We start from the raw sequence: 12315 nt of genomic DNA, 5'->3' as shown, positions 1-12315 counted from the left end.
ACCAAGAAAGAAAGTTCAGAGGTGAAATGATTGGGCTATGAAAGCCTGAACCAATCAGTATGTTAATCTCCTGATAGGAATTAACTGGGCAGTAACTGTAAGCAGGTGGGGTGTGGCTGGAGGAGATGGGTCATTGGGGCCATGCCTTGGGGTATTTTGTCAGTGGTAAGGGGACTCTTTCTCTGCTTCCTGGTGGCCATGCCCTGAGCTTTTCTCCACCATACTCTTCCACCATGATGTTCTGCCTCACCTCAGACCCTGAGGAATGGGGGCAGCATCTGTGGACTGAGACCTCTGAAACCATGAGCCCCCAAGTAAGCTTTTTCTGTAAAATTGTTCTTGTCAGTTTTTGGTCACAGTGGTGCAAAAACTGACCTAAACATTCTGCTTCTATGTCTTCTATCTTTGTATTTGCCATTTTGTCCCATTTTTAAATTAAACAACATTTGACATTTAGGTGCTAGATAAAAGTAGAATAACGAGGCAATCTAATATTGACCATCGTCCAAATGCTGTCACTTCGACTGTTTTAAAGTCTGTAGGTGAAGGTTTTTCTGACTGGGTTTTGGATCAGTAGTTGAGTGTCCCTGGGTTTTGGGGGCCCCAGAAAAAGATGCCCTCACTCCCTGTAGCTAGGACAGCTCTGCTGTCACCCGTGGGCATATGGGGCTTTCTTGGTCTTGGAGGGGAGATCTGTAGACTCCTTCCTTCCCACGGAGGACAAACTGCTATTGGTTGGCCTGGGAGGCGGGGCTGGGGGAGCTTGGAAGGAGGAGATAAGCCAAGCCCCGGGGATGTCCCTGGTCTGGGTGGAGCCTCAGGGCCTTTCTGTTTGCTGTCCGCATCCCAGCTCCTCCACCAGTAGTCCTGCATCTCCTTGTCCTTAGTTAGCTTGGCACTCACTGCATGTTGACCTCCATCTGCCCTAGGTTGGGGGTGACAGTTCCTGCCCAAGAGGACTGTGGTGAGGATTACAGGAGAAGGTCAAGCATGCAGAGGCTTTCAGCAAATGTTGGCCAATAGCACAGGTCTGAGGTGTGCACAGGCTGCCTGGTTGCTCAGTCCAAGGAGGGTGCCTACACATTCCACTATCTGTGACCTTTTCCTGTCCCCTGGGGTAGCACACAGCTTGGGCCCTGAAGGGAGCAGCCCTAAAGAATGTTTCGAGGCTTGGGTCTGAAGAGAACAGGGAAGAAGTTTGTTGGGGAGTTCAGCACGGGACATTAAAGGGGGGACCAGAGTCTTTCAAGCTTATTGTCTATGAGAGAGGGTAGGGTTGCTCAGGCGACCCAGGGCCAAAGGAAGAAGCTGTTCATGGCGATCTTCAGCTCTTTGGAGAGAAATATAGGTTAGAGGCTGAAAGTGTGGTCAGGACCTGCTGCCCAAAAGACCAGAGGAGGAAGGCCACACAGAAGTACTGCTGCTGTGGGCTGCAGGAAGGAGGCCTTGCAGCTGCGACTCCAGGTGGGCAGGAGATTGGAGACTGAGCTGCCTTCTCCTGCCAGAGCTGCAGGATGCCTGGATTCCAGGTTGTCTGGGTGCAGCTGGGAGGCTTGGTGGTGGCTGGCAGAGGGCTCCCTGTGATCTACAGAAAGTCACCCATCATTCTCCTCTCTCCAGTGAAATGGCAAATGCTCTTTATGCAGACACAGTGTCTGGACCCTGTGAGGGACCTTATGTGAATTAGCTCTTTCATTGAATCCTTAAAATAACCCTGTGAGTCGGCTGAAGAATGGAAGAAATGGAGGCACAGAGATGTTTAAATGACTTGCCCTAATTTCCCCAACTAGACAAAGAGCAGAAACAGGGCTCCAATCATTTAAAAAACCTCCAGGAGACCATAGCAACACGGGGCAGAGACTGGGCCAGGCCTGCTCTCTGCTGACTCCCTGGGACGCAACAGGACTGAGGGAATGTGTGGGAAGACTGGCTAAGGCCTGTGTGTATCTGAGCCCACGCCCATCTTTAGTGTCCACCTGAGCTCTTCCCTCTGCCCCGTGGCAGTCCCTGGCCTTGTCTAAGGCACCCGAAGGCCTTGGGTTCATTCACCTTTCCCCAGATCTTTGGTTCCTACAAGGCCTGAAAAATGGTTGAGTCACATGTTTTCCTTGGTTTTTTTTGTGATTCGTGATTCATGCTTACGCAAAAGGCAAGAGAGTGACTCATGCTGATTTCATAAGCCTGTGCTCCAGAAGTGGCTGATAAATTGCCACTTGCCCATGGCTGCCAGAAATGACCAGGTTAAACAAGGCTGGAGAAAATTCAATCTCCCCCACATTAGAATTCTCGTTTGAGCTGATAGTATAAGATACCTTTCTTCTGGGGACCTGCCTGGGGAGAGAGGAAGGGAGCAAAAACTTCGATTCACAAGTTCCTGAGTTTCCCCATGATACAGGTGGCTGGGACCTCCAGGTTTACCTTGTGGCCTTGGAACCAGCTGGCTGAGCCCCAGGGGAATGGAACAGGGTGAGTGAATGGCCTCTTCACAGGGTACGGAGAACAAGGCCAGGTACAGCCATCCAGGCCTCTCCAGCTAGGGGCACATTAGCTCTAAGACACCTTGGTCAGCTTGCTGGGCTCAGGTTGCTCAAAATAAAAAAGTGAAGGTGCAAAGGGGGCACCCAGAGGAGCAGGCCAGGGTGTCAGGGAATGGGTTATTGCAGGAGGCTCTCAGAAAACCGTGTATCTAGGAGGTATTGACATTGGGGTTAATCCTGGTGGCTTATGGCTTGATTCTGATTTCCCACGTACCATGGCTCAGGGAAGAGGGCAGCAGAAAAAAAATTGGAGGTGTACTTGGCATGGTTAGCATCTGTTCTGGATCTGGTGTGACTGATGTCCTGTGATTTAGAGCTCTGCTTCTCTGACAAGCTCTAGAAGGAGGTGGGGGTGGGCAGGGGATAGGCCACTGGAAATGGGAGGCCCCATTCAAATATAAGAGGCTTTCTGAATCTGGTCTCTTTCTGTCAGTTCTTTGGTGTCTTCTTCACAGATGTACTGAGCCCTAGTGGGACGTTAAGCTCAGAGTTGGGTCCAGCCAGGAACACAGGGTTCTGCCTTCATGCATCTGGTAGGTAGGGGTAGCCTTCCCTCTCCCCTCCATCAGTTTACCCATATATCCCCCAAATTGCAATTAAGTGTGATTATGCAGGTAAAGTCTTAAGCATCATGACCAGCTCAATAACTGCTAGTTTTTTTTTAAATCACCATTAATATTATGTGATTCTATTTGCTGCATGCCAGGAAAGAGGGTAAATAACTGTGCCAGTTGGTGAGCATGTTATACAAGGGCTGGAAATCACTGTTGTCTTGCTCCTCATGCTACAGAGGGGGATACTGAGGCCCAGAGAGATGAAGAAATTGTGTGTGTGTTGGGGGAGGGTCTCATAGTAAGGGGTGCTAAACCAAGCCTAGCACCCAGGGTGCCTCTGCCATGGCATGAAGCTGTTGCCCTGAGATGGAGCCATCTGAGGAGGCTTCCTGGAGAAGGTAGGTTTGGCAATGTGATGAGCAGGAGAGGAGAGGAGAGAAGGGCAGAGGACAACCTGGCTGAGGAGGGTGTGGAGGAGGGAGCTACAAGGAAACAAGGATCTGGAAGACTGGGGGGTATGCCACAGCCATCTCCATAGCACAATCTGAGGGGGACTGAGAAGACCTCATTGTGCCCAAACCATTCACTCTGTTGCTCTCCACAGGTGCTTCCTCTTGGCATTTACAAATCAGACATGGTGGCTCTGTACTCAAAACTTGTTTAGATTGCCTGCCTCTTTTGCCCATGTTCAATGGAAACCCAGGGTCTGGCTGGAAGTCATAGGTGATGTATAGATGCTGGGCACATGTCCCCTTGGAGAGGAAACCAGTCGCTCATCATTGGCCGATGACCCCTTGTGTTTGTTTCCTAGGATTGTCATAACAAATTGTCGCAAACCAGGTGGCTTAAAACAACAAGAATTATTCTTTTCCAGTTCTGGAAGCCAGAAGGTCAAAACTAGGTGTTGGCAGGGTTGGTTCTTTCTAAAAGCTCCGGGGAGCATCTGTTCCAGACCTCTGGTCATCCTCAGTGTTCCTGGGTTCCTGGCTACATAACGCCAGTTCTTCCTCCATGTTCATGTGGCCTCCTTCTCTTCATGTCCTCTCCTCTTCTTATAAAGATGCTTGTCATCAGATTTAGGGACACCCTGGATATGTCAACATGATCTCATCTTGAGATCTTTAACTTATTATTTTGGCAAAATTCTTTTCCTAAATAAGTTCATGTCCATAGGTTCTGGAGAACATACCACTGGGGTGGGCAGCACCATTCCATTTACTATACCCTTAAAGGTGTACAAGAGTGTGGCCTCAAGACAGGTCATAGGTAAATTTGGGGGGGGGTGATGACAGGATTAGTCTGGGTGAGACACCGCACTTGGGGGTTCTTGGAAAACATCCAGGACAGTTTGGGCCTTGACGGTAGGGTTTTTCCAAGTCTGAAGTCTCGGCTCAGCTTAGAAATGATAGTCAGGGGCACATGGGCATCCAACAGGACCTATGGATAGACTCTACCATGTTGGGGATGGACCATTGTGACCACAGCTTGCTCATGATGCTGTCCAATAGAACCTTTGCGATGATGAAAATGTTCTTTAATATTAGGTTGCCTGACACAGGAACCACTAGCCATGTGTATCTTGCAGAGTTTTCGAAATGGCTATCATGTGGTCGGTGAACTAGAAGGCTGAACATTTACATCGATTTAATTTTAATGCAACTATAACTAAGGGACTAGGGTCTACCATACTGGATGGCATAGCTCCCGAGTATCTTGATCTGACCCTTTCTCCTTGTCTGTTCTTCATTTGACTATTGAAAATAGATTTCATCATAAAGGGCTAAAATTACTCTTTTGCTTTTTATGTGTGTAATGACTTTTACCTTTACAGTTTCCCTATCAAAAATAGATTTCATCATAGAGAGCTAAAATTACTCTTTTGCCTTTTATGTATGTAATGTTTGCAGTTTTAGCTTTTGGCTATGAGACAGAGGCCAGATGGAGTTGACTGGTTCTTGACCCAGCACAAGTATGGCTACTCTCGAAGTGAATTGGGAAAGAGGAGAATTTTCCTATCCCCACACCTGGAACTCACCGTGCCTGCTAGTTAAGCTGGAGAGGGAGTGAAGGAGCCAGGTGACATCTGTAGTCCTTGGCAGCGAGGAGGTTGCCTGGCCAGGCTTCTTTGGGTCAGAAGGAAGGGATAAGAGCCCACGTCTGCACCCCTAGATGAGGAGTTTGGGGCTCTTGGCCTTTTCTAGAAAGCTACAGGTACAATTTGAGTCTCTTAAAACTCCTCCCTTCCTAATTACTCATTGTTTTCTTGCTTCCCCTAATGGATGCTGTATACTGTCTTGCTTTAGAGGGACATTGATTTTTGCAGCTTCCAGATGATCTTAAGTATACTTGGTTTATTTACATGCTTGTGTGTTTTAGACTCTTCTGTTGAAAAAAAAAAAAAAAAAAAAGCATTTGCCCGAGAGTAGAAAAATCTTCAAGGAGGCAGCTCCTGGGATAACAAGATCTTCATCACCTTTGACTTACAGGGGCTTTAGGCTGTAGCTCACCTCTTTCTCCTTACTTCTTCCCGGGCACATGCAAAACAAATGCAGCGGCTCTGGGGCTCGCAGGGCAGTCTGCTCTCCTGCCTGGAAAAGGTGCTGGGCCTCAGACTCTGCTGGTGCCGGCAGATCAGTCTTGTTTTGGACGGCAAGTGGAGCAGGAGGCTACTGCTCAGGGTCAGGCTAACACGGAGCTGTGTACATGTAAGACACAAATGAGGGATTGAGAGGCCAGAAGGCTGGTGGGTGTTGCTAGGCAACCTCTAGGCCGACCTGGAGGTAGTAACACAATCTCTGGGAGCAGCCTGCCTGGGGGAGGGCCTCCGAAGGACAAACCTGAACTTCAGCACCAGGGACTTCTGCACTGCCCCCACCTGGCCTACCTCTGGGAGGGGGCAGGAAAAGCCAGCCCTGTTCCAGAAGCTCCTTGGGGGGAATGATGCATTTGCCGAATCCTCTTTTTCTTAGGTACCCCACCTGTACAAAAGAGGATTTGAATTGGCTTCAGAAATACAGACACCACAGAAGGGTAGACATTAAAGATGGAGAAACTGGGGCCAAGGGGGAGAAAAAGTAAGGAAATAGGTGTGGCTGGTCATTCAGCAAGTATTTCCCGTGTTTCTGGCTCTGGGGATAGAGCTGTGAACAGTACAGCAGGGTCCCTGCCCTTCTGGAGATGTGATTTCATGGGAGAGGTGTGAAATAAAAATAAAGCCACAGGTACAGTGCCCTTGTTGGGGGGCGGGCTGCAAATGAGATTTGGAATCTCCTAGTGGCCAAACCAAGAAGGGAACATGGTTGGGAGGGGCTGGGTGAATTATCAGTGCTGTGTAAGCCACCATCCAGCAACAGTAGCTCTATCCTCCCATCCCCCATGTGTGAGCTATGGTCCTGGTCTGGCCCACTTCACTGCTGGCCTTATTTCAGGGGCCAGTTCATGGAGTCAGCCCAGATGTCCTGGTAGGCTGCCCGCCCATGAAGGGTGGAGGTGCCCCTGGGCCCAGCCAGTTCCCGACCTCTTCCCCAAAGCCCTCCCACCCAAGTCTCACCCGTGTCTTAGGCCAGCTGTCCCCTCCCCCCGAGAATGCAGTTTGTTTCCATTTCTGGGTCAGTCATTGATCTATTTAAGTCATTTCCCTTGATCTATTTAAGGTCCTGGGTGATTTTTAAAGTGCCCTTTACAACACCATCTCATTTGATTCTTCCAGCACCACTTGTGCACTGGCTGTGGGTTTAACCATTTTTACAACATAAGGAAGCAGAGACAAAGGAGGGGTGAGCCATTTGCCTGAGGCCCCCCATCCTCTGGATCCACTTTGGTCCTGTCTTTGGCTTCATGAGATTCAGCATTCGTCATCGTGCTGTCTATAAAGGGAGCCCGGCTTTCTGACAGACCCTGGAACAGCCTCTCCCTGCAGCCCCAGTCACCCTCTGGGAAGCAAATTGCAACTTTTCTTGCCTCCTTCTGTGAATGGGCCACGGTCTATGGAAGGATGGGGTGGACAGATACTGGCATCTGGGGACCCACCCTCCCAGGGAAGACCTTTCATTGATCATTCAATAATTTGTTTATTCATTCAGTAAATATTCCTTGGCATGCCAGGTGCTGGGTGTGAACCACCCATCCTCCCTGACCTCAGGGGGCTCTCAGTTTAGTCCAGGGAGAGGGACCAGCACATGGGAGATTAGAGTACAGAGTGGAAAGGGTAAGTATGAATCAGAGCCTAAGCCACAGCAGCAAAAATAAAAGCACAAGCAGGCTAAATTTATCCAGATTCCCTACAACCATGTCATGTGTCCTGGACCCCCTCCATGCTGAAGACTCCACTAGAGGCTCATTCTCGTTGGGCAGAGTCCACTTTAGAATGCAACAGAACCTTGCACAAGTTACCCATACCAAAGCAAGAAGAGCCTCACCTCTCTGTTCTTGGAAATCTACTTCTGTTAATGAAACCTTAATTTGTACAACTAGTGGTATAAGAGAGAGCCTTGGATGGGTGAGCCTGCGACACACGAAAGTCTGTCATACAAAAGGAGACTTCCCAACTATTTGGACCCCTGGGGCCTACTTCTTGCAGAGGAATGCAGAGGGAATCTTAAGAACATGAGAGCCAGTGCCTTGTACGTTTCCTATTAATGAATGTTGCCTCTGCTCAGGTTACATAGCACGGTTCTTGGATGGATTTCAATGTTTTGATCCCTCTTTAAAGAAAGCAACCGCAGCTATCCCAGTTATGAATTCTGAAATACCCTTTTGCAGCCACTGGGGTGGGAGCTGATTGGGCCCTTGTGTTATCATTCCACACATCACCCAGAGATAGAGACCTGCATAAGTAAAACCATATTTCGGTTTTCCAGAATCCCAGGTACCAAGTTGAGGGACCATCAGACTCAGGAAGCAGCACAGGACACATTCTCAGATTTGGTAAGTAGCCGCCTGCTGATAGAGGAGATTAAGGTGTGTTTGATCTCTTCTCCCTTAATGGCAGTGTCTCTCCCTCTTAAAATGACTCAAAGAAAGTTTGCTTTGAACAGTCAAGTGATTGCTTTAAGAAGAGAGGGCTCTGTTGCAGGCAGAGTGTCTGTCTGGTCAATGACATTGAACGCAGGTGTAGTTAGGTGAATTCTTCCTTCCTCTCCCTTGAGATCAATTGTGGTTTTTTTCCTCCAGATCCATTTGCTGAGGATCCATAGTGCTCTGCGGCTCCCCACCCTGCTGGAGTCAGGCTGCCCAACCCAGAGGCTGACTCTAGACAGTTACGTCTTCTCTCCAAGGAGCTGTCTGCATTCTATATTTGCTTAAGGGTGTTGCTTGGCTGCCATACTCAGCATCCTCCATTCAGTTGGGCCCTGAGGCTGCTGTATCAAATGGTGGGAAGAGGCTCCTCCCAGGCACAGACTGATGCAGTCCTTCTGATGAATTAAGTCTGGGAATGGCCATTCCTTGTTAAAGATGCAGATGGGGGGAAAAAAAAGTGTGTGCATGTGTGTTGCTCAGGCCAGGATGTATGAAGAACTATATGAACCTGTCCAAATTCTGATGTCAGGCCATTAAGGAGAGAAAATTTCGTTTAAGGAACATTTAGTTCCTTGCCGCTCACCTTCACAAGGTGGAAGTTAAGAACATGGACTCCAGCATCCAGGCTGCTTGGGTTCAAGTCCTTCTTTCTCCAGTTAGTAGATGTGTGACCTTGGGCGTGTCTTTTAATTTCTCTGAGCCCAAATTTCCTAATCTGGAAACCATTATCTAGTTCACTGGGTCATGAGAAATGAGATCACACATACAAAATGCTACCTGCTTTAACTGCAGCAAATGTTTGTTGTTGCTTTGTAGTTATAATTGTTTCGATGTTATTCATTCCTTCACGGACTGTGTGCAACTCCTTATCTCCTTACTGCGAACAGCTTCACGTGCAAACAGTTATCGGATTAGTGGAGATGTGCAAGATTCCAATTGGAAAAGAATAAATGCATGTAAAGGAAAATTGCGTTTAAAAATCTATAAATACATACCAAAAGAGAGATTGTTAGTTATTAATATTCTCATTTCATGAGAGCTTCCACCTGAGATATGAAGTTTCAGGAGAATGTTGCTTGTACACTAATAATAATAATAATAATAAGCCAGTCAGTGTACAAAAATCTTAAAATGTGTTTAAGTCTGTCATAGAGCTGTGCTGAGAATACAAGGTAACCTAATGAAATAAAATCAAATGGGTAGCAGTCCCTCCAAGGGGGAGATGGGACATGTGATAATTCTACCTTGGACAGGGAACAGGAGCAGGGGGTAGCCATCAGAGAAGGAAGTAAGAAGAAAACTAATGAATTTATGAGAGCCAAGTGTGGGTCCCCATAACAATTAAGAATTCTTGGAAGCTACAGACACGAGGGCTTCCTCCTTGCTCACTCTTTTCCATGGGCCTCCACCAAGAGTCCACAAGAAAGACTTGGGACAGCCAGGGGGAAGAGGGAGCTCTCTGTGGTGCAGGACCTGCCAATCTTGTAGTTAAAGTGGAAGAACCAATAAAGACCTTCCTGCATTTCTACCTTTTTAAGAGTAGAGGTAGAGGTTATCTGCCACTGGGAGAGGAACAGGTGTGCTGAGACTTCCATGCGTGAGGCAGAGGCACACAATGCTTGCCTAAACATGAGGCTAGAGCTGAAGAACCAAGATAAACTCTCCTGGGTTCTGTGCTGCTGGAGAAGGAGCAGAAACACAGCCCTTATTTGGAACCTTGCACTGAGTATAAGAATAGCTATTGTCCCCTGCTAGACAAGAGCTAGAGACCTGCAGAGCTCTGGGTTCTGCATGGAGTATGAGATGGTAGTCATCTGCTCCTGGGGGAAAGGCAGGAGAATGAAGAGGCTAGGCTGACCCTGAATGCTAGGCTTTGCATTGGGCACCAGGAGCAGCAGACCACTAGGAGAAGTGCAGGGATGCCAAGAAAGACCTCTACCATAGTGAGGAGCCTGCTGAGGTCCAAGGTGGTGTGAGAGAATTGAGAGAAATTGTCACACTGAGAATAGGGCAGAGACAGACAATACTAAGAGAATTTGAAGACTGTAGAGTGCTGCATGTCACTAAAACAACAGCAAAGCCAAACCTGGCTCAACTATAAGCTATAAGCTAACTTACCTTCCTACATTAACAGCCTAATAGAAGAAAATTCTCCATTTTGGGCTGTATTTGCTTCATATCGACTATTTTTTACCCTATCATCTATGACATTCAGTATAAACTTATCAAACACACACACACACACACACACACACACACACACCACTAATGAACAATGACATGATTACTTGCCAATAGACAAGATAACCAATAGAACCACACTGAAGTTGCCTCAAATGCCAGAATTACCAGACAGGGTCTGTATAATAACTATGATAAGTATATGAAAGGACCTTGTGGAAAAGGCAGGCAACATGTATGAGCACATGGGGAAATTCAATAGAGTTACATGAACCTATGAAAAGAAGATCTAAATGGAAATGCCGGAAATGAAAAATAGGATGTCAAACATGAGAAATTCTATTTTTCATGAGATTGCAGACAGCAAAGGAGAGAATCAATAAATTTAAAGACACTTCAACAGATGTGATTCATGATGAAACAAGTAGAGGGGGAGAAAGTAAAAACAAAATAAACAAAAACCAGTGCTCCAGTTCTATCAGGTAATGTCAAATGCTCTAACTCCTACATAATTAGAGTCTAGAAGGTGAGAGAGAAAATAAATGGTGAAGAAATATTTAAGGAGCAAGAGAGCAAACATTTCCCAAAATTAAGGAGTGAAACAAAACCAAATGAAGATACAAAGCAAAACAAAAACTCTTAACCCTTCAAGTCCAGGAAGTTTAGAGAATCCCAAGTAGGATCTTTATTTTTCTTTAAATTAAAAAAATAATACTTAAATCAGAGAGAAGTTACAGAGATGATTGATTATACAAATAATAGTTGAGTTCTTATCAGAAATAACAGTAGATATTGAGAGTAAGAAGACAATGTTATGTCAGCTTTAGCATAACAGAAAGAAGAGCAAAAAAATCATTAACCTAAAATTTGATTTTTCATTAAAGTATTTAAAAATAAAAATAAAAGACATTTTTAGAAATGCAAAAGCTTTAAAAGTCAGTCTCTGGGAGAGCAGGAAATATTAAAGTTCTGCAGGCTGAAAGGAATGATTTCAGAGGGAAACCTGATTCTATAAGAAATAGTTGTATGAAAGAAGACTATCAAAAGGAGTGAATAAGACTATGAGTAAAAATCAACCCTAACTTTGGTATATATAAAATCAAATTATATAAATAATTGCATTAACTATAAATGAACTATCCTTCCCAATTAAAAGGCAGAGACTGTAAGACTGGATAAAAATGCAAGTCTCAACTATATGTGCTTTCTAAAACATTTATGCTCTAAACATAAAGATACAAAAAGGTTAAAAGTAAAAGGTTTAGAAAAGATACCATGCAAATACTATGCATAAGAAAATAGGTGAAGGTATACTAAGTCAGGAAGAGTAAACTTCAAGATGATAAAAAGATAAAAGGGCATTTTATAATGATATTAAGCATTTAATTATCCATGAAGACATGAAAATATAAAACTTGTTTTTATCTAATAAAGCTCCAAAATACATAAAGCAAAAATTGATAGAACTAAAGGAAATTGTAAATATTTACTTATAACTGAAGAATTTAATACCCTTTTCTCAGTAATTGATAGATTAGAAAATTAGTAAAATAGAAGGTGGAAACCCCACCAATAAACTGATTTATTTGGTACTTAGGGATTATTCTACCCACTGTTAACAAAATGCAAGTGTTTCTGTAGTTCTCAAAATGCACATGGAACATTCCTCAAAACAAACAAACAAACCAAAAAAAAAAAAAAAAATGGACCATGAGACAAGTCTCAAAATATTTCTAAGGATTAAATTTCTAAGTATATTCTTAACACAATGGAATTAAAGTAGAAATCAATAACAACAATATACCTAGGAAATTCCTCAAATATTTGAAAGTTAAATAATACACATCCAAATAATTCATGAATCAAAGAAGCAATCACAAGGAAATTAGAAATATTTAGAATTCAGTGATAATGAAAATATGGCATCAAAATTTGTGGGATACATAAATTCTGAAAATCAATGTATAGGTTTAAATGTTTATTTAATAAGAAGAATATAATAAGAAAATAAGAAGTATGCAAAA

The 12315-nt window shown here is 44.9% G+C and overlaps 1 long non-coding RNA gene across 1 annotated transcript; it reads left to right on the top strand.

Moving 5' to 3' along the window:
- The first annotated feature begins 2218 nt into the window (after positions 1 to 2218).
- On the top strand, positions 2219 to 10903 carry LOC144377563 (uncharacterized). The gene is made up of 3 exons (XR_013438554.1): positions 2219 to 2466; positions 7951 to 8017; positions 8264 to 10903. It is a non-coding gene; the product is annotated as an uncharacterized LOC144377563 (long non-coding RNA).
- Positions 10904 to 12315: the final 1412 nt, after the last annotated feature.

Source organism: Ictidomys tridecemlineatus, chromosome 1 (assembly GCF_052094955.1).
Source record: "Ictidomys tridecemlineatus isolate mIctTri1 chromosome 1, mIctTri1.hap1, whole genome shotgun sequence".
Lineage (NCBI taxonomy): Eukaryota > Metazoa > Chordata > Mammalia > Rodentia > Sciuridae > Ictidomys > Ictidomys tridecemlineatus.
Note: the sequence above shows the minus strand (reverse complement) of the source record. Positions and strands in the feature narration are given on the sequence as shown.